Source organism: Ascaphus truei, chromosome 3 (genome assembly GCF_040206685.1).
Source record: "Ascaphus truei isolate aAscTru1 chromosome 3, aAscTru1.hap1, whole genome shotgun sequence".
In the NCBI taxonomy this organism is placed as follows: domain Eukaryota; kingdom Metazoa; phylum Chordata; class Amphibia; order Anura; family Ascaphidae; genus Ascaphus; species Ascaphus truei.
In genome coordinates this window covers 10,132,070-10,157,761 of record NC_134485.1, presented here as the reverse complement: position 1 = coordinate 10,157,761, position 25,692 = coordinate 10,132,070, and the positions used below count along the sequence as shown (strand labels likewise).

The window sequence follows — 25,692 nt, the reverse complement described above, 5'->3', positions numbered from 1 at the left end:
TCCCCAGAATTTCAGATTATAATTCTAGGGTTCCTTAACTAAGAAAAGACTGATAACCCACTGTAATAGAGCCCTGTTCTCCAACACAAATTCTACTACACCCAAAGACATATGTAACTGCATTAACCCCTTGAGTGCCCCATGACAGAGCCGCAATGACATGATGTCTGGCGCTTCAGGAATTCGAATGGCTAGGTCATGGGCTTCCAGCTGGTTTTGTGGGCGTCGCATTCTGTGCTCCTCGGGGGAGCGCTGGCCGTGATCCAGTGGGCAGAGGAACGGAAAGGGAGGACACCACAATCCCGTTACCCCTCAGAGGATCGCCATTTGCCAGAGAGGCACTGAGGCAGAATGGGACATTTGGTCGCGGATGTAGGGTAAGGGCTTGGGGTAGGAGGTTGTAGGGCAAGAACTTCGGGTACGCGGTTGTAGGGCAAGGATTTCGGGTAGGCGGTTGTAGGGCAAGGACTTCAGGTAGGGGGTTGTAGGGCAAGGATTTTAAGGTAAGGGTTTTTAAGTTAAAAGCTTAGGGGAGGGTTTTTTAGAGTAAGGGCTTAGGGGAGGGGGTCTCAGAGTAAGGGCTTAGGGGAGGGGGTGTTAGGGTAAGGGCTTAGGGTAGGTGGTATTAGGGTATGGGCTTAGGGTAGGGGTATTAGGGGAAGGGCATTAGGGTAGGGGTTTTAGAGTAAGGGCTTAGGGGGAGGGTTTTTTAGAGTAAGGGTTATGGATAGGGGGTGTTAGGGTAGGGGATGTTAGGGTAGGGGGTGTTAGGGTAAGGGTTTTGGGTAAGGGGTTTTAGAGTAAGGGTTTTTTAGGATAAGGTACTCACCTTAACGGGTGGCAGAAGCTTCCTGACGGCGGGGTGAGTCGCGGCAAAATGGGGGCGACCAAATGTCCTAAACCGCACTCCGGTACTGCCATCAGCCGTCCGGTTTGCAAAGTGTTAAAAGCCGTTAAAGGGTAAAAAAGTTCTCTCACCCCGATGTGAAATAACGTCAAATGATCGGTATCGTTGATGAAACTGTGACGGATTTCACATGTCTGGTGACAGGTCCCATTTACAGCCGGGACTTTGGGGCAGGAGAATCTCGCTTCCTTCACCCCGCTACTAAAGTTATCTGACATCAACACAACCTCCTTATCAGAGCAACGGCCCGGAGAATAACACGCTGCAAGTCAAGCACCAGGGAGAAGGAAACCGCCACGTCGGCGCCGTTATCCGAGACCACATGCAAAGAATAGCCCAAAATGTAACGCTGGTCTATAGATTTCATTTACATGGGGTCTATATTTCGGTTACAAAAATCGTCCACATGCCGCCCGGTGGCATCGCAAGGATGACGTCACCGGATCGCGTGCACGCCGTGCCGGGGCGGGAATGATCGTAGCCTTAGAACCATTCTATCTCCCTTAAATAGTTCATTGAACTGATCGGTACCCAGGGATGTACTTTCAAGATCAGCTGCAGGTTGGGATGCCTTTAAATCAGCAATCCCCTTAGAAGCCTATACTCGTTTAACTCATAGTGCAGGGGTGGCCAACTCCTGTCACAAGAGCCACCAACAGGTCAGGTATTCAGGATATCCCTGCTTCAGCATAAGTGGCCTTGTCATTGACTGGCCAACTCCAGTACTCTAGGGCCACCAACAGGTCAGGTATTAGGTATATCCCTGCTTCAGCACAGGAGGCTCAACAAGTGGCTCAGTCTTTGACTGAGCCACCTGTGCTGAAGCAGGGATATCCTTAAAACCTGACCTGTTGGTGGACCTTGAGGACTGGAGTTGCACACCCCGACACAGAATATTAGTTGACTGGCCTCTGAATATGTCCTGCTCATGATCTTCTGAGGTTACCATGCTAACCTTTACACGTCACTTGGCTCTGGAGCCAACGCCATTTTAACTTCCCAGGCACATAATGCAAACCTTTATATCTCCTGAAGGGAGCATCCGATTAAAAAAAAAAAAAAAAACGCGTTGAAAGGGGAAAAAATGGCGGTCAGCGCCAACTGCTGCTTTAAGTTTCACGCTGCCCGGCTAAAAGGTGATCATGATCTGCAACAAAACCCGGTTGTGTCCTGTGAGAAATGAGTACGCTTTCCTTTTCTCTAGGGCTACTAAACTCTATGATCGGCTCGTTAAACCTACTTTACAAACGAAGAACAAAAAGACAAAACAGTTTACTTGTAGATGGGAAGATTTCAAAAACATCCACAAAAGACGTTAGATAAAGACGGTAAAATCCCCGCAAAGCATTTGATTACCATGGAAATGCGGAAAAAAGCTCATTTTTGAGAAACTAAACGGTGGTCCTTCAGGATCACACACACGTGTTGGAACAGTTTACATGTGACAATGACAGATGTAACCGGTGTCCCCGCTCCCGCTGATAACCCCATATTGCATTAGAACACAGAATATCAGAGAACATCTCGCCATAACGCGCCAGCAAGAACCTGTTACACATCTGTACACTGGCTTTTCATTAAAGCAGCAATACAAGCTCTTATTATTTTTAACATTTTTTTTTCTTTACCCAGGATTGAAGCATTGGGGTCTCCAGTGCTGAACCCCATTAATTTAAGCTCCGAGGACCCCCTGCTTTCGGAGATTGTTACCTCCGGTCCCTTCTATACTATCTTAATGGTAGAATAGACATGATAGAGATATATTAAAACATGCTTAAATAAACACTCACTAATAATATTCATAAACTATACATTAAAAAAATAGGGAAATAAACTAATGTCTCTTACATTGCGATACTACAGAGATAAATTACGAATTTGAAAACGAAGTTTTAAAAGGGAGCATGGGAGAAATATTTTGTAGAGATGTAAGGAAGTATCTCAAAGAATACGCAATATATCTGCATACAGTACCTCATGAAATGCTAATAATTCTCCTTGACAGAATACAATGTATCCTAGTGAATTAGCCACTGATATCTTTTAACAATGATGTGTATCCTACCATGCAGAAAGCTCGATATACTAAATCCATCTTTGTTACAGAATGCTGGATATAAATGTTTCAACATATTAGAATATTATGATGTTTTAACTTCTCCCTCAATGAAATGCACTGAGTATATGTAAATAAAATATACTCATTGATCTGTAGTAATTAGAAGATAAGGAACCATTTCTGGATCAGTGAAGACCCATACAAAAAAAAACTATTTGCCACACACTGTTATTAGTTTAAAACCTCCTCCTTTTATTTGTACGTGCCACGCGTTCCACGTATTAATGTGGTATACCCGAAATCTTAATCATGACTGCGAATAAGGGAATAAAATCCCCATCTCAAGTGGTATATAAAGGACAAAGACAGAACACCTGAGCATACCCCTGATGAAGCCTATGATAGGTGGAACGCGTAGGGTGAGAGCCCTGAACCCGTGCAGCACCTGTAGTTTTTTTTTTCTCCCTATCCAAGGAGTTGAGGTAGTGTCTGCCGATCAGCTGGGCGCTCTCCGATTAGCTGCAGGAGCGGAGGAGACCGGCGAGAGCTAGAATGTCACTGCGACGAGGGAAAGCCGCAGGTGAGGGCCAGCTGGATATCATCGTAATAGCTGTGCAGGTGGAGACCCACGGCACCTGGTCCGAGCAGACCATGGAGGTCAGCAGCAAACAGTGACACAGTTCCTTTCCGCTGGAGGAGACAGGTTGAACAGCATCCGCAAACTGCACCTGGCTCCAAGATCTGCAACGTCCCAGCCTTTCACAACCAGATATAAGGTGAAGTTTGTACCTTGCTAAGAAAGCACTGCACATGCCAAGCAGCATACTCAAACCAGAAACACCCACATCAACTCTATTAACATTCAAGGTGTTATCTGTGGTAACACATTGTGGGGTTATTACCCGTGAGAAACTCTAAACCTATACACATGTTGAAATAAACACTACTTGATAGGAATATCTTTAACGATTACAAATCACTCACAAAGGCTTAACCTTATTGTTGCAACACCTAAAGGACATTGTATCTTCCAAAACAATAACATATCATTCGCACAGGATATTGGGAATACATGATATTCCATACGGAACTGAACCTGCGATTACGAGATCTCATATTCAGGATTAGGATTGTAACTTTGAATATCCGGAAGGCAACAGAAAGCTATATATACTCTGGTGTATCAAACCTTTTTCTCGTGTTCGGACCAACCTGGACTTACGATGTAAGGCTTAGAAGGTGTGTGGCCAGCACTATATGGTCTAAAAATTTGCACTAAGGTTCAGGCGTTCATTTGTGTATTTTATTGTTTATTTTAATATATTGTTCTTTTTTTTTTTTTTTTTTTTTTTTAAATGTTCTGCTTTTGACGACCATGGTCTCAATTATATTTGTGATTTATTGATCACAAACATCAATCTGTGCGCCAGAGATTTTCTGCTTTCTTCCAAACTTTAAAGCCCAGCTAGCTTAGCTGGAGGAGCTATCAGCACCTACCATGGCGGTAAGTATCTTCAGAAGCAGGGGTCCCCTGAGCTGGAATTAGTGGGGTTCAGTTCCAGAGAACCCCTGCTTCAAACTAGTGTAAAAATAATAAATAATAATTAAAAAAAAAAAAAAAATTTGGATTGTGATGCCTGTCAACTTTTGAAAATAAGCGATCAGCTCATTTTAAAGGGAAACAAACAATACTATAGCGTGGTACACTCACAAAGTCACAATACTTGCCACGGGTGCTGAGCAAGCGTGATCGCGCGATAATCCAGAAGTAAAGAAGTTGGCACGTAAGTGGTCTTGGTAAAGAAGTATCAATCTGATTTATTGACACGTCGATCTCCCTTCAATAAATCTTTTTGATACTCCAATGGCTTTCTTACAAACATTCAATCACCATTAAAGTAACGGTTTTACTTATTTGTATCTAGCAAAGTGTAAAATATGTTTTACTTTTATCCTGGGAGGGATTGCTTATTTAAAGCAGATCATCTCCCACTATCCCACCTCTTCTTTTCACGTAGGTGGGAAGCAGAGCTGAACCCCAATCATTTCGACTGCAGGGACATCCTAGTTCTAATATCATTACCTGGCTCTGGTCTACAGTTTGTAGCTATTCCCTCCCAGTCTAGACTTTTAAATAATACAGATATTGAACAAGTATTTGGGAGCCCATAACATTACTACCAGATTTCCTCGATTCTGAGACGCACCTTTGTCCATATTTTAACATGTCTGAAATCTGGATGCGTCTTGGAATCAATGCCTTTGGAAAAAAACTTGGCTGGAAGGGGGCACTGCTGGAGTCCTGGTCGGGAGGGAAGCTGGAGCCGCCGCAGTGGCGAGGCTTACAAGGGTTTCCAGCTCGGCAGTCTTACCCGGCCTGCTGTAACTCTGCCGGGGCAGGGACTTTTGGCTTCCAGAGCCCTGCAATTTCTGCTTGCTGCCCGAGGCCCCCCTTCTCCCACTGGGCTTCGTTGCCATCCCATAGCTAGCGCCGAAAAGCTCTGACCCCGGACGTTAAGCCCCTCCCCCCGGCGACTCTCGGTCGGACACAGGGGCGGGCAGGTGTGAACGGAACTCCTTCCCTCCCTCCAAAATGGCCAGCTGTTAAGCTCCTGGCGACCCTCTAACCGGGGAAGGGGTGACGGGTGAGCCAGGTGTGCGCACAAGACATGCCCTCCCACAACCCACACCACCAAACCCGCCGGCCATTAGGCCCTTCCAAGCTGGAAAGGAGGACGACGGAGGGATGCAGCCGGCCGCCATGCGCAGTACCGGAGACCCGCGACACAATGAGAGTATCACATGATCTCCCAAAACATTTTCTCTGTACATTTAATGTTGTGTTTCTTTTTACCCCGATTTTTTTTTCATTAAAATCAATGGTGCGTCTTACAATTGATTAGAGTGGCTCAGTGAGTAAAGGAGCCGACTCCATAAACAAGGCTGCTGAGCGGGGAACTTCGTTCAATTCCCAGTGTCAACTCCTTGTGACTTTGGGCAAGTCACTTTATCTCCCTGTGCCTCAGCTACTCAAAAAATAGATCGTAAGCTCTACAGGGCAGGGACTCATGACTGCAACATTGTATCTACAGCACTACATACACTGTTAGCGCTATACAAGGAAAACAACTAGTATTATTATACATCTGATTATACTCCTCAAAACAGGTTTTCTATATAGAAATTGAATTGAATAGAAATCCCTCTATTATGGCACTTAACTTTCTTTTACCAGATGAGTTGAAAGTATCTAGAATTTAACATTTATTAACCTCATAAAATAATGTATCTAATAAAAAACACGGTGAAAATAAATTAAAAAAATAAATAAATAAATAAAGAATACGGCGATATGACAATACAGTATTATTAGGGTGTATTAGACAGTAGAGCAGTCTCTATGCTAGCATGCTTACTCAAACAGTACTTAAGAATAGCCCCAGCTACTGAGACAGTGATGTCTGCTAGTTAAGTGAGCCAATTGCTGCCCCCAGGAACTAGTAGTAACATATGTGGAAGATCGTAAGCTGTGCAAAAACCAAACTGGATCAGCACGCTAAGAAAATGAAGGACTTCCGTTTTGCTTTTGGTCTCACCAGATTTCTTCTTTAATGTATTAAAAAAAACAGCAATACAGAAAATATCAGCACCCACACAGAGATTGGACCAAAAGCAAAATGGAAGTCCTTTTTCTTAGATTTAATTTGAGTTTATTTATAAAAGGTGATACCAGGAAGTAATACATTGAGAGTTACCTCTCGTTTTCACGTATGTCCTGGGCATAGAGTTATGGTGACAAATACATGATTATAAATACATAGTTACAATGAGTGAGCAGGGTTATACATTATACACAAGACTTTGCATGCACAGTTAGAGATAATATATATTATAGGCGTATATAACAGTTACAGACCAGACTAAAATGTGAGACGGCTTTAGTTTTTAAAGAACTTAAACTGGTGGTGGATGTGAGAGTCTCCGGTAGACTGTTCCAGTTGTGGAGTGCACAGTAAGAGAAGGAGGAGCGGCCGGATACTTTGTGGAACCTTGAACAGCCTTTTCAAGTCAGATCTCAGATTACAAGTGCTGCATGTGGTAGTGGTGAGGAGCTTGTTCAGATAGGTGGGTAGCTTGCCCAGAAAGTATTTGAAGGCAAAACAGGAGAGATGGACTTTGCGCCTAGACTGAAGTGATGACCAATCTAGTTCTTTGAGCATTTTGCAGTGATGTGTGTTGTAATTGCATTGGAGGACAAAGCGGCATATTGAGTAGTAGAGATTATCAAGTTTTCCCAAGTGAGTTTGGGCTGCAGTGTCATATACTATGTCCCCATAGTTTATAATTGGCATCGGCAAATGCTGTGCGAAGCGCTTTCTGACCAGCAGACTTAAGGATGATTTGTTCCTATATAGTACACCTAGTTTCGCATAGGTTTTGGATGTCAGGGTATCAATGTGCAACCCAAATATTAAATGGGAGTCAAACCATATGCCCAAATATTTGAAAATAGTAACAGGGGCTAGTATAGTATTAGAGTTGGTTCTGATCTGTAGGTCCTTCATTGAAGCTTTACAAATTTAGCCTTCATCACAAGTACCATTGTTACAGTCTTGTCAGTGTTTAGAAATAGTTTATTTTGGAAAATCCAATTTTCAAGTCTCAAAGTCAGATTGTCCAAGGTCAGAGAGGTTTGGGATGTGTGCATATAAGATTGTGTCATCCACATACATGTGTATTGATGCTCGCTTACAAGCTGTAGGAAGATCATTGATGAACACTGAGACGAGTAGGGGCCCCAGAACAGAGCCTTGCGGGACACCACAGGTGATATCCAAGGGGTTGGAGTTAGTGCCGAGATGGACACACGGGATCTACCTGATTGGTTCAGTAGGACTGAAAACCAGTTTAAAGCATGCTTCCCTATTCCAGTACACTGGAGTTTGTTCAGCAAGATAACACGATCAACAGTATCAAAAGCCTTTGTAAAATCTAGGAATATTGCACCAGTGAGTTGTCCCAGTTCCATTCCACACTGGATCTCATTGCAAACTTTTAGGAGGGTAGTTACCGTTGAGTGTTTGGGGTGAAAGCCAGATAGGAATTAGCTGCTAGGGAAATTTGTCTTGGTATAGTAATCGCTTGGGAATTGGGAATTAACACATTTTTCCATGACTTTGGATAGTATTGGGAGAAGAGAGATTGGCCTGTAGTTTGAGACAGTGTTTTTGTCCCCACTTTTGAAGATTGGGACAACTCTGGCAGTTTTACAGGTCTTAGGGATATGGCCTGCAGACAGGATAGAGTTGATTAGGGAAGCAAAATTATTAGTAATAGTCAGCATGGATTAATGAAGAATAGATCTTGCCAAACTAACCTTATTTGTTTCTTTGAGGAGGTAAGTAGGAATTTAGACCAGGGTAATCCAGTTGATGTGGTCTACTTAGATTTTGCAAAGGCTTTTGATACGGTTTCACACAAGAGGTTGGTGTACAAAATAAAGAAAATTGGACTCAGTAATAATATATGCACCTGGATTGAATACTGGTTAAAGGACAGACAACAGAGGGTTGTCATAAATGGAACTTTTTCAGGTTGGGCTAAAGTCGTGAGTGGAGTACCTCAGGGATCGGTACTGGGACCCCTGCTTTTTAACTTGTTTATTAATGACCTTGAAGTTGGGATCGAGAGCAAAGTCTCCATCTTTGCTGATGATACTAAATTGTGTAAGGTAATAGAATCAGAGCATGATGTAATATCTCTTCAGAAGGACTTGGAGAGACTGGAAACGTGGGCAGGTAAATGGCAAATGAGGGTTAATACAGATAAAAGTAAGGTTATGCATTTGGGATGCAAGAATAAAAAGGCGACTTACAAATTAAATGGAGATATATTGGGGGAATCCTTGATGGAGAAGGATTTAGGAGTACTTTTAGACTGTAGGCTTAGCAATAGTGCCCAATGTCATGTGGTAGCTGCAAAGGCAAACAAGATCTTATCTTGCATCAAACGGGCAATGGATGGAAGGGAAGTAAACATAATTATGCCCCTTTACAAAGCACTAGTAAGCTCACACCTTGAATATGGAGTACAATTTTGGGCACCAATACTAAGAAAAGACATTATGGAACTAGAGAGAGTGCAGAGAAGAGCCACCAAATTAATAAAGGGGATGGACAATCTAACTTATGAGGAGAGGCTATCTAAATTAGATTTATTTACTTTAGAAAAGAGGCGTCTAAGAGGGGATATGATAACTATATACAAAAATATTCGGGGACAAAACAAGGAGCTTTCAAAAGAACTATTCATCCCACAGGCAGTACAAAGGACTCGGGGCCATCCCTTAAGGTTGGAGGAAAGGAAATTTCACCAGCAACAAAGGAAAGGGTTCTTTACAGTAAGGGCAGTTACAATGTGGAATTCATTACCCATGGAGCTTGTGATGGCAGATACAATAGATTTGTTCAAAAAAAGGTTGGACATCTTTTTAGATGGGAAAGGTATACAGGGATATACCAAATAAGTATACATGGGAAGGATGTTGATCCAGGGATTAATCCGATTGCCAATTCTTGGAGTCAGGAAGGAATTAATTTTTCCCCTTAATGGGGTTTTTTGTTTGCCTTCCTCTGGATCAATAAGTAAGTATAGATATAGGATAAAGTATCTGTTGTCTAAATTTAGCATAGGTTTAACTTGATGGACCCATGTCTTTTTTCAACCTCATCTACTATGTAACTATGAAGCAAGCGGTTCGGCAATGGCTGGGGCACCAAGTCGTAGGAACGTAGATGTTTCTCCCCCCCCCCCCCCCCCATCTGCTCTCACCCCCCCTCATGCCCCCACCCTTACCTGCGCTCTGCCTTCGGCTGCATCATGTGACGTTACGTTGCCATTTGACATCTCATAAAATATGGTCTTGTATGTCAACTGCAATCGGAATTAAGGAGGATATTTGTCCAGTGGACACGATAAAGCCCTCCCGGCCTTGCCGTCTCATTGTGCTTGAAGATGAGTTAATGGCTACATTACGCTACACACTCCATTTCCTACAACTTCCAGGATGGTATATAAGGGTATTTTAAGAGGATGGGAGTTTCACTGTGAAAGTGCCCAGATCGGAACTATCAGTTTAATTATAAAAAATAAAACTCCCTGGGGAGGTCATTGTGTTTGAACTTTATTGCTTGTTCCGGCACCAATTCGCTACCTCTCCTGCTCTGCTTTCAACCTGGAAACTAAGTGGTCCCAATGAGTATGTTTTCACTGAGCCGCAACCACAAAAAGAGAGAGTAAAAACCTTAATATTCGGGGAACGTGACACTACGTGGAACGTGGAACCCTCTGGAACGTGACCCTATGTGTTCTGGAACGTGACCCTACAGTCAGAGCTGCCCAGTGCTGTCAGGAGAAGCCTTGGATAAAGCAATCCTCTTCACAATTTACAGATAGTGGCCCATATCTACTAAGCAAACTTGTGCAACAACACACCCAGAGTAATGCTTACTAACTATGAGTCAGTACCCGAGTGCTGTTAACGTCAGATATTTTTTCCTGGAACCCTATTAGCCATAGAGGTTAAACAGGGGGGTAGGAGGGTTAAAATGACATCTTATTTAAAGTCATCAACAAAAACGAAAGCAAGGACCTCTAAAGATAGCAATAAAATCCACATACAATGCCTGCAATGTGTCAGTAGTTTATAGGTACTATTTGCAAGGTATTGAGATTTGGGCACAAGCTTAGTCATGGGATACATGTCACTCAAGCACCACAAACTGGAACATTGCTTCAAATATGAGAAAATGGTGCAATTTTGACTGTGGGGAGGGAATTTTGTAGCAGGTAGTGAAGGGTTTCTTGCAGAAGTAGTTTAATAAGATGAATCAAACTTTGAGTCAATAAATGATTCAGGTTTTGGAGCTACTGTATCATTTTTATACATATCCTCCATATAGGGTGACGAGGTGTCCCGTTTTAGCCGGGACAGTCCCGGTTTTTTAATGGCTGTCCCGGCTGCCCCGCATTTTTTTAAATGTCCCGTTTTTTGTGTGGCTGTTCCGGATTAGGCCATCAGAGCAGGGGGGGCAGCAGAGAGCACAGAATGCAGGCAGAGAGGAGAGCGGAGGCCGGTGTGACTGCAGAGGGTGGGGGCGGGGTTAGCTGCAGAGGGTGGGGGCGGGGTTAGCTGCAGAGGGTGGGGGCGGGGTTAGCTGCAGAGGGTGGGGGCGGGGTTAGCTGCAGAGGGTGGGGGCGGGGTTAGCTGCAGAGGGTGGGGGCGGGGTTAGCTGCAGAGGGTGGGGGCGGGGTTAGCTGCAGAGGGTGGGGGCGGGGTTAGTGTCAGCAGAGCCTCAGCAGTGAGAGCCGGAAGTGAGGTGCCTGCTGCCGGTCAAGATGGCTTCCCCCCCCCTCCATGCTCCACAGTGACAGGTAGGACACAGAGAGAGAGTGTGAGTGGCTCTGTGTGTGTGTGTGTCACTGGCTCTGTGTGTGTGTGTGTGTGTGTGTGTGTGTGTGTGTGTGTGTGTGTGTGTGTGTGTGTGTGTGTGTGTGTGTGTGTGTGTGTGTGTGTGTGTATGTGTGTCACTGGGTGTGTGTGTGTGTGTGTGTGTGTGTGTGTGTGTGTGTGTGTGTGTGTCACTGGCTCTGTGTGTGTGTGTGTCACTGGCTCTGTGTGTGTGTGTGTGTGTCACTGGCTCTGTGTGTGTGTGTGTCACTGGCTCTGTGTGTGTGTGTGTGTGTGTGTGTGTGTGTGTGTGTGTGTGTGTGTGTGTGTGTGTGTGTGTGTGTGTGTGTGTGTCTGGCTCTGTGTGTGTGTGTGTCACTGGCTCTGTGTATGTGGTTGTGTGGGTCAGTGGCTCTGTGTGTGTGGGTGTGTGGGTCAGAGGCTCTGTGTGTGTGTGTGGGTGTTATGGGTCAGTGGCTCCATGTGTGGGTCAGTGGCTCCGTGTGTAGGTCAGTGACTCTGTGGGTCAGTGGCTCTATGTGTGGGTCAGTGGCTCTATGTGTGGGTCAGTGGCTCTGTGTGTGGGTGTGTGGGTCAGTGGCTCTGTGTGTGTGTGTGGGTGTGTGGGGCAGTGGCTCTGTGTGTGTGGCTGTTATGGGTCAGTGGCTCTGTGTGTGTGGGTCAGTGGCTCTGTGTGTGTGTGTGTGTGGGTGTGTGGGTCAGTGGCTCTGTGTGTGTGTGGGTCAGTGGCTCCGTGTGAGTGGGTGTGTGGGTCAGTGGCTCCGTGTGAGTGGGTGTGTGGGTCAGTGGCTCTGTGGGTCAGTGGGTGTGTGGGTCAGTGGCTCCGTGTATGTGGGTGTGTGGGTCAGTGGCTCTCTGTGTGTAGGTCAGTGGCTGTGTGGGTCAGAGGGTGTGTAGGTCAGTGGCTCTGTGGGTCAGTGGGTGTGTGGGTCAGTGGCTCCGTGTATGTGGGTGTGTGGGTCAGTGGCTCTCTGTGTGTAGGTCAGTGGCTGTGTGGGTCAGAGGGTGTGTGGGTCAGTGGCTCTGTGGGTCAGTGGGTGTGTGGGTCAGTGGCTCCGTGTGTGTGGGTGTGTGGGTCAGTGGCTCTCTGTGTGTAGGTCAGTGGCTGTGTGGGTCAGAGGGTGTGTGGGTCAGTGGCTCTGTGTGGAGATAACATTTTTTTAGATCTATGTATTATATATATATTTATCTTGCCTTTGGCTGTATCCTCCCCTCCAAATTCCGTTAACATGGCCGCGCGACGTCACGTAATGCACATTGCCATAACAACGAGCCGCTCCGTGTTGTCACGCGGCATCAAGTTGACATGACAACGGGACGCATTATGGCGCCGAGGCATCACGTGATTGTCATGGCAACATGTCACCGCCTGACGTCAGTGTCTCGTTGTCATGGCAACGGGGTGCGTTATGTGATGTCATTTGTTTTATAAATAATTTTTTAATGTGTCCCGGTTTTTAATTTTGAAAATCTGGTCACCCTACCTCCATAGTCACAGCTACAATGAAATATTCAATTGTTTCTCACTAGTGATATGAGCGTGTGCGTCACCACTGTTCTGTAACGCAATTGGGACCCCAATTCTGCCAACTGCGGCCAAAAAGTGACTTTTCTTCTTTATTTTATACATAAAAAAAACATACCTTCCATACACAAACTACATACAGTACAGTATATGGAAAAAAAGAAAACACAAGAGTGCACCAAGATAAGAGAAATGAAGTGTATTACAAGCAATAAAAAATAGTCACCACTTACATGAATAAAAACTTTACATACAGTATATATCAACAAAATACCCCCTATTTTAGAATAAAATGCATTTGTAGGGCTGCCCTTTAGGATTACTAGCAGAGATGTGCATGTTCAGAAATGTATCAATATGTTATGCATTCACACTTTTGCATTGTTCTGGAAAGTTATAACAAATGTTAAAATTGCCAGAAGCCAAAGTTTGCTAATAGTTCAGGGATCTCATTACTGCTGCAATGTTCTATTAAGCGGGGCAATAATAATAATAACAATAAAAAGATGTCGGTGTCATTTTAGAATTCTGCGAACCCGATAAAACGTCTGCACGCACTTTTCTCCTTTACATACATTTTTTTGGAAACAATATGAACGAACATTCAAGCCTTACTTTGCGCGTCTCGAGTTTACAACTTACAAACAAGACAACGTTTCTGAGAAATATTTGGGTAATAACTTAAATATGGCCGCTTTCGACAATTTTCTAATAAACAGTCAAATCACTGCCACATTGGGAGTCACGGCAACACTCTTACTTCATTATCATATAAATTCATGGGATTTGCTCCTCTGCTTTTTGCACAGTAGTCAGGTTTTGGGACAAAATTTGCATAGCTTTTTCAATATACTTTTGATTATGAACTAGAAAGTGACAATGAAAGAACTGTCACAGTAGAGAAGGTGTCACCTGCGTCAGCGGTTACAATTTATTGCAAATACAATATATGTTGCCAAGAGTGCCTGGGTAAAAGCATTCTGTAGAACCGGGGTGTGCAAACTTTTGAAGCTGCACCCTCCCTGCCAGCACCCTTTACTGCTCGTCCCCCCTTACCTCTTAGGTCGGCGTCAGGTCATGTGATGTGACAATCAGCGTCACTTGACGTCGCGATACCATGGGCAACGCGTCACACCAGCCATCTGAACATCAGTAAGTTCATTTGCAGAGGTCTCACGCGATCCCTCCGGTATTTAATTTTAAAGCCTTGGGGAAGAGCGCGGGGCCTCTGCAATCGCCCGCGCCCCCCCCCCCCCCAGAAAAATTGCGCGCCCCTGCTGTAGAACGAAGAGTATTGAAGGCACACATCTCATCAATAATCAACTAGAAGGAAAACTTGTCACCTGGACAAAGACAGACGACACATTGGATGTTTTTGTGCTAAATAAACCACCTTTTGATTGCGCCCGTGTGCCTGGATATCTGCTTCTTCCTTCGTATAAGCATACTATACATTGCTACTGAGAGGACATGTTCTGTATAAATATTCTTGGAATGCACGCGTCTTTGGTACGGTTTTAGGCCGCGGTCATGGTGCGAGCAACGGCGCGCTCGGCTCTAACAAAATGGGATCTATGGGGCCGGCCATAGCGCACGCGAGGAAGCACCACGGCGCGGCAGGTTTTTGAAAAGACAAAATGATTTTGTCCTTTCGCCCGACGGCCGCGTCACGTGAGCGATTCAGCCAACGAGGGCGAACCAGCCCTGTGACGTCACGGCCACGCCTCCCCGTCGCGAGCGATCTGAAGTTCACAGATTACTCAGGCGCGCGCAACGCCATGCGCTACGTCGCACGCCTGCACTATGGACCAAGGATTAGTCGGATTGCTCTTCCCTGATAGAAATATTTAATTGAAAGGAACTCTAGTTTGTTTCTTATTTGTCTGCTAAGTGGGATGGGGAGGGCTGCGCCTTCGTGTTTCGTGTCTATCAGCCCACTCTGACTGAGGCACTGATTGAGCCACCTGTGCTGAAGCTGCGACATCCTGTAAACCTGACCTGTTAGTAACCCTTGGCACCCCTGCCCTAAAGCAATGCAGTACTTCACAGCGCTGATCCCACACACACCTATTTGAAGAGGTTTAACCACACGGCTTTTGATGATGAAGAATGACTTCTATTCACAGGAGTAGCAGAGTTGCAGATTCCTGCCCGCGGACGATCCATCCTGATCCAGTTCAGGTGTGGACGTTATGGATGAATGCCGGTGACACAGTCATTTTCTGCAGCGCAATTGATCGGATCAAAGCATTTACATAATAGAGACTTCGAGGGGGTTATTCATTACATTGCAACAGCGCTAAGCATGGCGGACAAAACTCCCCTTGCCTTGTGTGTTTGTGTGTATACTGTATGCATATCTCTCCCACCTGTCTATGTATGTGTACATATCTTTCCCATGTATGTGTGTGTATATGCATGTATGTGTATATGTATAAATATGTGTGTACTGCTGCGGCCAAGTTTATTCGAGCATTTGCCCGTTCTTGGCCGCAGCAGTAGCCTGGCGCGCGCCCGAGTGTGACGGGAGCGCGCCGAAGCAGCGGAAGAGCGCCCTCCGATTGGGGTGCTCTCCCTACCGCTGCCGGGTCCGCCGGGTCCCCCGGAACCCCCTGCCGCTGTCCCGCGATCGCGGGACACCAGGGCTCCCTCGGGGAGCCCCTGGACGTGCGTGCAGGGGGCGCACGCTCCCGAAGACGCGTGACCGCGCGTCTATGACGCGCAGCACGCCGAGGGGCGGCCACTAGCAAGCCGGGAAATCTCCCGGCTTGCGGTACCGACCACACTGCAATAAAGTGTGTCGGTACTGTATATGTATATGTATGTGTATATGTGTGTGTGTGTGTATACACACAACACACACACCCCACAATGTACTCAGATCAAGAGATAATACAGTAAAGCGAATTCTAATGCAATAAGTACAACCACCCCCCAACCCCGAAATTAAACAAAAGAAAACCCCTGCCCCGGTGAGCTTACAATCTAAGTGCAATGTCTCTTTGATATGTCTTTGCGATCGTGCTATTTGGCACTACTGCAGTTTAATTAATAACCTCCACAGTGCTGAAACAAGTTGTAGGTTTCAGCTGCCGCCTTTCTCCGGTGAAACTCGGAGGATACAACCGACGCCGATATGTTACATATGACATGATTACATACTGTAGTACATGAGGTTGGAAAAAGACATACGTCCATCCCGTTCAACCTATGTTAAATTTAAACGACAGATACTTTATCCTAATGTTACAATATGTTTCACTGGTACTTCATTTATTTGAGTCCAGCCCGGTGCCTTTTTCCTGCTAACTCATTTATTGTGTGAGGTTTAAGAAAAATCAAATATAAAGAAAAGAATAAAAAGATCCAAATGAGGTTCTTTCCTCCTGAAAACAAACCTTTCTTGTATATTTTGCAATATTTGCTATTTTTAAATACAGTGTATGAGATATTGAATGCACCCACAAGTTGCAAACATTTCAATGATATCTCATAAGGGGGGGAAATAAATTCCTTCCTGACCCCAAGAATTGGCAATCGGATTAATCCCTGGATCAACATCTTTCCCATGTTTACTTATTTGGTATATCCCTGTATACCTTCCCTTTCTAAAAAGATGTCCAACCTTTTTTTGAACAAATCTTTTGTATCTGCCATCACAGTCTCCATGTATAATGCATTCCACTTTTTAACTGCCCTTACTGTAAAGAACCCTTTCCTTTGTTACTAGTGAAATCTCCTTTCCTCCAACCTTAAGGGATGACCCGAGTCCTTTGTACTGCCCGTGGGATGAATAATTCTTTTGAAAGCCCCTTGTATTGTCCCCGAATATATTTGTATATAGTTATCATATCCCCTCTTAGACGCCTCTTTTCTAATGTAAACAAATCTAATTTAGTTAGTCTCTCCTCATAAATCAGATTATCCATCCCCTTTATTCATTTGGTGGCTCTTCTCTGCGCTTTTTCTAGTTCCATGTCTTTTTAGGAAGTGGTGCCCAAAATTGTAATCCATATTCAAGGTGTAGTCTTACTAATGCTTTATAAAGGGGCATAATTATGCTTACGGCCCTTCCATCCATTCCCCGTTTAATGCAAGATAAGATCAGGTTTGCCTTTGAAGCTACTGCATGACATTGGGCACTATTGCCAAGCCTGCTGTCTACAAGCACTCCTAAATACTTCTCTATCAAGGATTTTCCTAATTTATCCCCATTTAATTTGTTAATTGACTGTTTATTCTTGTTTCCCAAATGCATAACCTTACATGTATCTGTATTAAACCTTATCTGCCATTTACCTGCCCACGTTTCAAGTCTCTCCAAATCCTTTTGGAGAGAAATTACATCCTGCTCTGATTCTACTACCTTACACAATTTAGTCCCATCAGCAAAGATGGAGACTTTGCTCTCTATGTCAACCTCAAGGTCATTAATAAACAAGTTAAAAAGCAGGGGTCCTGGTACCGATCCCTGAGGTACTCCACTCACGACCTTAGCCCAACCTGAGTTCAATTTACGACAAATATCTGTCAACCAGTTATCAATCCAAATGTAAATATTTTTAGCGAGTCCAATTTGCTTTATTTTGTACACTAACCTTGTGTGGAACCGTTTCAAAAGCCTTTGCAAAATCTAAGCAGACCACATCAACTGCATTACCCTGGTCTAAATTCCTACATACCTCCTCAAAGAAACTAATAAGGTTAGTTTGGCATGATCTACCCTTCATAAATCCATGCTGACCATTACTAATGATTTTCTTTTCCATTAGGTATTCCTGAATATTATCCCGTATTAAACCTTCATGTAGCTTCCCTACTATTGATGTCAGACTTACAGGTCTGCAATTCCCTGGTTGTGATCTACTGTAGCTCCCTTTTTAAATATAGGCACCACGCCTGCTTTAGGCCACGTCCGTACTCCCCGCGACGGCGCGCGTGGCGCGAACAAAAGGCCGAACCTTTATGAGGCCGGCCATAGAGCGCGCCACGGCACTCGCGAGTTTGGAGGAGACAAATCATTTTGATTTTGGTCGCGCAACAGCCGGGTCATGTGCCAATGAGGGGCGAACCGCTCGCGTGACGTCACGGCCACGCCACGCCTCCCCGTTGCTGTGGCTCACAGGCAACAAATCGCTCGGCTGACAGGCACGCAACGCTATGCACTCCGTCACGCCCCTACTATATCCGTGGCCTATTGCCAATCTTGTGGTACCGATCCCTTTAATATTAAATGTAATGGTTTGGCTATTACTGAACTTGGCCTACATCCAAGAGTTCTTAAGGAGTCATCGGGGCCAGGTGCCTTATTTACTTTAATTTTATCAAGCCGCCTATGAACTTCTTCCTCAGTTAACCAGTAATATTAAAAGTAATAAACACTTTAAGAATAGACAAGCTTTGCAGCTAATATTACTTCCTTTGTCACACTCACACAGAGATTTTAGGCAAATCACATGTTTTTCTCCCTAGGTCTCAGTTTACCTGTAATCAGATGATGATAATAATACCTTTTGTTTGGTTCTTCCTTAATCCCGTCGGGAAGCTGCTATAAAGAACAGAGCCCCAGAAAGGTGCTGGCTTAATTCCAATTTAGCAGTGGCTGCATGAATTTCACTGCAAGCTCACACAAGGTACAGTAGTAGAATTATTAGTCTTTCCGCGTTTATTAAACGCCTTGTCTCAAATATTTATAAATGCCCAGATTCACAAAACGGTGCTAAGCGTTAGCATGCCTTTAGTAACAGTGTGCTAAAGCTTGGCACACTTCTGTGGATCTAGGCCCAGGAGGGTTAAGAGTGTCTTTTGAGGTTCTCTCATACACCAAAGAATTAATTTGTTCAGTGTCACAATTCAATGACAAATGTCCCAGAGTTCATGTGAGGTCCCCCGGAGGAAGAATAACTCCGTGATTATAGGATTTGCTTTTGAAGTGTAAGGTACATGTTGAAGTAGTTCAGCTTGAGGTAGTGAAGTTGCATCGTTCTGCTATGTAAAGAGAAGCGCCGAGTATCACAAAACTAAATATTGCCGCGTTCCTCCTATGGAGAAGAGCAGTTCTGGGCACTTGCCACTGAAGTGGGAGAACAAGTGCTGTCACTTTGGACAAGTCCTATCACTTCCCTATGCCCTAAATATTAGGTTGTGTTTTCACCTATATAGCGTTAACCGTAAACACAGCACTTTATAGAGATAACATGTATGTATATCTTTATATAGCACCATCCAGGTACATAGCGCTCTACTATACACGTGACATAATACTATAACACAATGGGAATAAGCGCTTCCGACAAACAATAGGAAAAGGAGTCCCTGGCCCGAAGAACTTACAATCTAAGTGGTAAGTGGGGAGAGCTTACAGAAACAGTAAGAGTGTGTTCTGGTAAGCAAGTATCAAATACATAACAGAGGGTAGAATAATACAGACAAGCATACATGCATAAACCCTCAAAAGTAATCAGTAGGGGATAGGAGTGGGTCCTGTAATCAGGTTACAGAGCTATGGAAATGCTTGGCTGTAAATGTGACCTTTTTACGTTAGTCTTGGAGGTGGGAAGAGAGGACGCCGGGCTGATAGTGAGGATAACCAGAGAATGGGGTAGATAGTTCTCCATCTGTGGGGTAGGGAGAGTTCTCTATCTGTGGGGTAGGGAGTTCTCTATCTGTGGGGTAGGGAGAGTTCTCTATCTGTGGGGTAGGGAGTTCTCTATCTGTGGGGTAGGGAGAGTTCTCTATCTGTGGGGTAGGGAGTTCTCTACCTGTGGGGTAGGGAGAGTTCTCTATCTGTGGGGTAGGGAGAGTTCTCTATCTGTGGGGTAGGGAGAGTTCTCTATCTGTGGGGTAGGGAGAGTTCTCTATCTGTGGGGTAGAGAGAGTTCTCTATCTGTGGGGTAGGGAGAGTTCTCTATCTGTGGGGTAGGGAGTTCTCTACCTGTGGGGTAGGGAGAGTTCTCTATCTGTGGGGTAGGGAGTTCTCTATCTGTGGGGTAGGGAGTTCTCGTGCTTCTGTTCCTATGAGGAGTAATGCATACACCGCAGCTATTACCATCGCTATGCAGAAATATGAACACATTGTTAATATGAAAGATCGCAAACCATAAGCTGACACTTACCTCCCCTCTGATCCTGCCAGCTGGATCCCCAGCTGCAGTTTAGGATTGTAATGCAAACTTTGGAAACCTCCCCCCCCCCCCCCCTAAAAGGGCCCCTGCTCTCCGCTGCTCACCACAATACACAAAAAAAAAGTAAGTGTTGCACATCTCTGTACCAAAGAAAAAACAAGCCTTATCCCTCAGCTTGTGAGATCCTCGCACGTCCCTGCCCTCCTCCTCCCGCAGCTCCTCCTCTCCATGTACCCAGGGCTGTGCGGCTGCCATGTGGCAGGCTGCCTGGACGTTAGCTGGCCTCAGGGTTAGGATTTCGGAGAGTGTCTGAGCCCAGGGTTGCGTCAGGCACACACAGTGACCGAAGCCAAGTCACCAGCTGGAGCATACAACATGTAATCCTCACACTGCGTACGAGGACCAGAGAGAAAGTGACAGCCTTCTACACTCTTGATGTGATGCCTGTCTCAGCCTGTCCTGTCTTTAACATTGCATTCACTTACAAAACAGGATGAATAACTGTGTGTAAGGTTACTGGCTCTGCACTTCTTTAACCCAGGCCGTGCTTCAAAATTGTGTAATACGGCAGGCATAAGCTTTTAGGGGATCCATGTTATAAGGCAGCGGTGCGCAAACTGTGGGGCGCGACCCCCAGGGGGGGCGCGACACTGCCGACGGGGGGCGCGGGGTTTACTTAAATTAAGTGCCGGGGGAGCTGCAGGGCCTCTGTAAACCTAACTTACCGCGGCTCCGGCGGCTTCCTCCCTGTGTCGCCATGGCAACGCGGCGTCAAAATGACGCTGCGAGGTCATGTGACGTCACGTTGCTATGGCAACGTGACGTCATTACGCCGGAGCGCGGGTAAGTTGGGGTTGGGAGGGGGGCGCGGGAGTGAGGGGACAGCCGGCAGGGGGGCGCAGGGAAAAAAGTTTGCGCCCCCCTGTTATAAGGGACATAATGTAACAGATGACACTGTGTGCTCATTTCCATGTCATTACCCAGAATCCCCGGCTGCAGTGGAAGCACTGTATGCTAAGAGATAAAGGGGAAGGGCAGGGCTGCAGACCTGTAAGAGACATTGGCATGTGCTCACAATGTGGGGTTTTTATTTGCCATTCACTTTCGGAAACAAAGAAAGCAAAGAAGTTGCTCCTAACATCTATTTCCATACAAGCTCTGTGCATCACACTGGACTGCAGTTACACAGCAGCATAACACTTCTAGTGGCAGACCTGTCCCGGTTATCCCTGAACTCCAGCGCTTATAACTTTTACTGTGAAGGAACGGTGAGTTCTGGAGAAAAGAGCCATGGTGTATTTTTTTTAATTGCAGGGAAATTGTTATAAAAACGACAGGCCCCCCTAGTGGGGAAGGAGTTACGGTGGGTACAGAAAATGGCTGTTTTATTCTGACTATGAATGCTAAGGAGATAACTCAATATAGGCCGAAGCGGCCCTTCTTATCAGCCAAAAATACTACTTGAAGACAATGGTCGCTTTCAACAATATGGAACGATCATCCCCTTAGAAGATTTACAAAGAGAGTACGTACGTATGTTAACCGCACGGGGATATTTTGTGGCCATGTCCTGCATATGTAACCCTGCAATGCCTCTCCGGCAGTGTAAGGGTTACATATGTACTAGATTTCTCCCCGTTCGGCGCGTGCGGGCTGGGTTATGCACGCACACCCTTTTATTAGATTGTTTCGCATTGCATGGCAAGCTGATCCTGCAATGTGAGGCTAAATGTGACAACTTTCAAAACGACTGAAGTTACTGGAAAAAAACATAGCAAAAAGTCTAAAGTAAACACCTGTGTTCCCTTTAACAAATGGCATGGACTCTGGCTCCCGCCAGGCTCACACTCCACGGCAAAGCCTTCCGGCACACGACTCTTAGGGCTTGGTCCCGCTGCGTCCGGTGGTGCGTGTGCGGCCGCGTGCGCCACCAGCCCCTTACCTGCAATCCATTGGTCCCCGCTGCCTCCTCCCTCCGTGGCTCACTACGTGCTGTGATGCGTCAGCCGGCAACTGCTACCAGAAGAAGATGTTCTGGAGCGTTGACGCGTCACGTGGTACGAGTATGAGCCAATGAGGAGGTGGAGCAGGGAAGGAGCTCGTAGGGAGGCGGGCTGTTTTTTTTTTGCCGGCTTTTTGACTCTCTCTGCAGTGTAAGCAGATGCACAGGGGAACCCCTGGCAATGAGGAGAGGAGGAGGAGGAGAGGCTGCGGGGAGCGGGACACATGTATTTACACTGTCCTCACACTCATTTACATGCAGGGCCTGGGGGACGGGGCCCCGCTTCAGGGCAAACTGAGGGTGGAGAGGGGGGGGTGGTGGACGGGACGGGACTTTACAGCACCCGATTAAACTGGAGATATGTCACTCCAGCACACGGACACACGTCATGGCCGCGCCCCCCCTCGTCATGGCCCCGCCCACCCGACCCATTTGGTCACGCTCCCCTGCTCCGGAAAAAAGTTTCCTGCAGACCGCGGTGCAGTGAGTTGCACGCGCCGCCGGCAAGCAAGACAGCCGTGCGGACGCGTGCAGCGGGGCCTTAGCCTTACTAGAGACAGGCCGAGTAGTGGGTTTTATTCAAACTAGTTTTTCAGGGCTAGTTAAAAATGTTCAAAGAATTGTTTTCTCGCGTGGCTCCGATCACGGACGCCATAGCTGCCGTCTTTCCGCTGGTAGGGAACAGATTCTAAGGCCACGAGCCACACAAGTCCACGCAAAGTTTAAACACGCCATTACCCCCATTAATTAGAAGCCTGTGTATGACATCTTAAGTGTCGCATATGGAGTGTCTGTGGAGTTAAAATTGGAGTTTTACATGGCTTTTCTACATCTTTACGCATGGATGCATTGTCACGGGAGGGCAGGCCCAATACACATTTATATTTAAGGGATCAGTCACAAGGCAAAACAGGCAGTAAAATAAATTGCGGTTTATTCGGACAAGACCTCGGAAACACACAGAAATACAAGAAACAGAGAATATACACACTTACTGGGGTCTGGGGAAGAGATCTACCCTTTCCTAGTTGCAAGGCGCCTGTTCAGCAAAGGCTTACCTTGATAGGACCTTGGGCTCCTGGACCGAAATCCAGCCTGCTGGCTAGGCCTCCCCATGCTTCCAGGTGTGAATAGCTCTTTCACAGAAGCATCAGAAGTGAGAGGCCTGCCAGCAGCTGCTTGTCTTCAGATCTCCAACAGGAGAAAAAGAGAGCGAGCTGCTTTTACTGCACGCTCTTATATAGGCTGAATTCCTATCTAAATCATTGCGGAGAGTAATAGCCAATTAAAGCATGGATTGAAATTATGCATTCCCTGATAGGAGGGATAAATTCAAAACTTGCCAATAGAAACCTTGCTTATCAGTTCTGACATCCAGGGCCGTTTTCTTTTTCCCTGGCTCAGTGGTGTCTAGTAAAACAAAGACATCCCAATCTGAACATCCTGCTCACCAAATGGTTTCCCCCCTCTGCCATTCCTCTCCTCTTTGAACTATGGAATCTATGCAAACTAGCCAGCATATTAACCATATGCCTGTACTTTCTGTATAGAACCTTATAGTAAACATTAAAACACAATATAAAGTACACTTCCTTACAGAATATACTCTGGGGAACCTTATACTTATAAGGGAAATAAATTGGGGAGATTTGGGCTTGGAAACCCTTTCTGAGCTGGGGCATTGAAATGCTAATCCACATGTAATTCACATGCTAATTCAGACTGCCTTTTGTCACCAACATGGGTTTAAATCACAGGACAAACATAATACACTGCAGTTTTAAAACACAGAGAACCAACATTTGGATACAAGAGCTGACACTCTCAGCCCATACCATATGGTTTCAGGGGCAGCCAGCCGGGCTCCCCCTTTATTAAGGAAGGCCGGCAAAGCCTATCGCCACATGCATATCTGGACTAACATCCCGGTTCATTTCTTCGCACAGGTAAGTCTGTCTGAGTGGATTTCCCTTCTATCGATTTAACCCCAACTGCAACAGAACGATGATCACATTAACATCTCTTTGGAATGTATGTCTAAATAGATTAGGCACAAACCTCTCCCTTAATTTAAGGTCATATAAACTGGTGGTGGATGTGAGAGTCTCTGGTAGGTTGTTCCAGTTTTGGGGTGCACGGAAAGAGAAGGAGGAGCGGCCGGATACTTTGTTGAGCCTTGGGACCATGACCAGTGTTTTGGAGTCTTATCTCAGATGATAGGTTCTGCATGTGGTAGGGGTGAGGAGCTTGTTCAGATAGCTGGGTAGCTTGCCCATAAAGAATTTGAAGGCAAGACAGGATATTGTTGTTTAAGTCCGTCTATATTGGCTGTGTCACATCTTTAGTGTCTGTGGAGTTAGAATTGAAAGGGAAGTACTGTATATAAGGGGGAAATGAATTCTGCACTTCGTCATCAACACTTCAACTGTGCTTTCATGGCTTTCTATCGGCTCCGACAACTGTCTCACATCTAAAGACAAATACACTGCCCTCCCAGGACTGATTTATGCACCTGCTCCTCCAGCTCCTACTCCTCATACTGTATCGTCCAGTTCAACTCCGCCCCCCCCCCCCAGCCTCACCCCGCCAAAAAGTGCTACGAAGCCCCAAGCAACACAAACCGGGGGAGCGAGAATGCCCCTCGCGAAGGCCTCAACACCGGTTAGCCTTAGCGGCTTAAGCCAACGGTTACAGGGGTCCCCGACCAGGAGAAAGCAGGGTTCTGGGAGGGGTGGTCTTTCAGACTATAGAAGGAAGCCTCACGTCATAATGATTCACCTGGGCGGGAATGATCTGGTGGCAACCAAGTATTTACACCTAATCCTCCAGATGCACGCCGACTGCGCCAGATTTAAAGCCCTCTGGAACGATGCGATCATTATTTGGTCCGAAATCATAACAAGACTGCTATGGAAGGGGGCATCCAGCTGGATGAGAATCGAAAAGACAAGAAAAAAAGTCAACAGAGCAGTCAGTAAATTAATCCTCTCTTGTGGGGGGCTGACAGTGAAGCATGTGGTGATATCAGTCCGCTTCTAGAGTGGTAATTAAGTTCCAACCAATGAGTGCGCCGACAGGGCTTTTTAAAGACGAACTAAGGATTCCATCACCAGGATTCCTGATGAAGCCGTTTGAGCAAAACGCAGTCTGCTACTGTGGCCAGCTCTACGCAAGCCCCTGAGGAAGTGTCGTTCTGACACGAAACGCGTCGCGGTGAGGTCATAGGCAGCGACGGAGGGTTCGTGACGACGGACTCCGGGAGCTGCGCACACATACACACCCACGAGGGCACCGTTGGAGGAATTGGAATCAGCTGATATTCATCACGTAAGCCCCCACTCTCCGTTCCTTAAAGATCTTTGGACATAACGAGTGCCTCGATTATACTGAGGCTTGCCCTCTGGTAGTGTTGTGTGATCTATTGGATATTGTGATCCGGTCTTAATTTTTAAGTATGTTGTACATGGTCATTAGTGTACATATAAATTGTGTTTGATAGTATATTGTCTCTGTGTTTTCTCTCACGCGCCCCTTTTTATTTTATTTCATGTGGATTGTGCCCCGCTGATCATGGGAGATTGGGAGCTGCAGGGATGATCACCTAG

General features: G+C 45.8%; 1 protein-coding gene across 3 annotated transcripts in view; it reads right to left on the bottom strand.

Annotated features, from left to right (window-relative positions):
- Positions 1-25,692, bottom strand: part of B4GALT4 (beta-1,4-galactosyltransferase 4) — a 132,389-nt gene that overhangs the window by 45,009 nt on the left and 61,688 nt on the right. Inside the window, exon 1 of one of the 3 annotated variants that reach the window (XM_075593627.1) lies at positions 20,077-20,203. The exons of the other annotated variants lie outside the window; for them this stretch is intronic. The gene's annotated coding sequence lies outside the window, so the exon portion shown is untranslated. Of the gene's footprint in view, positions 1-20,076; positions 20,204-25,692 lie in introns of those variants that run through there. 3 annotated transcript variants of the gene reach the window in all.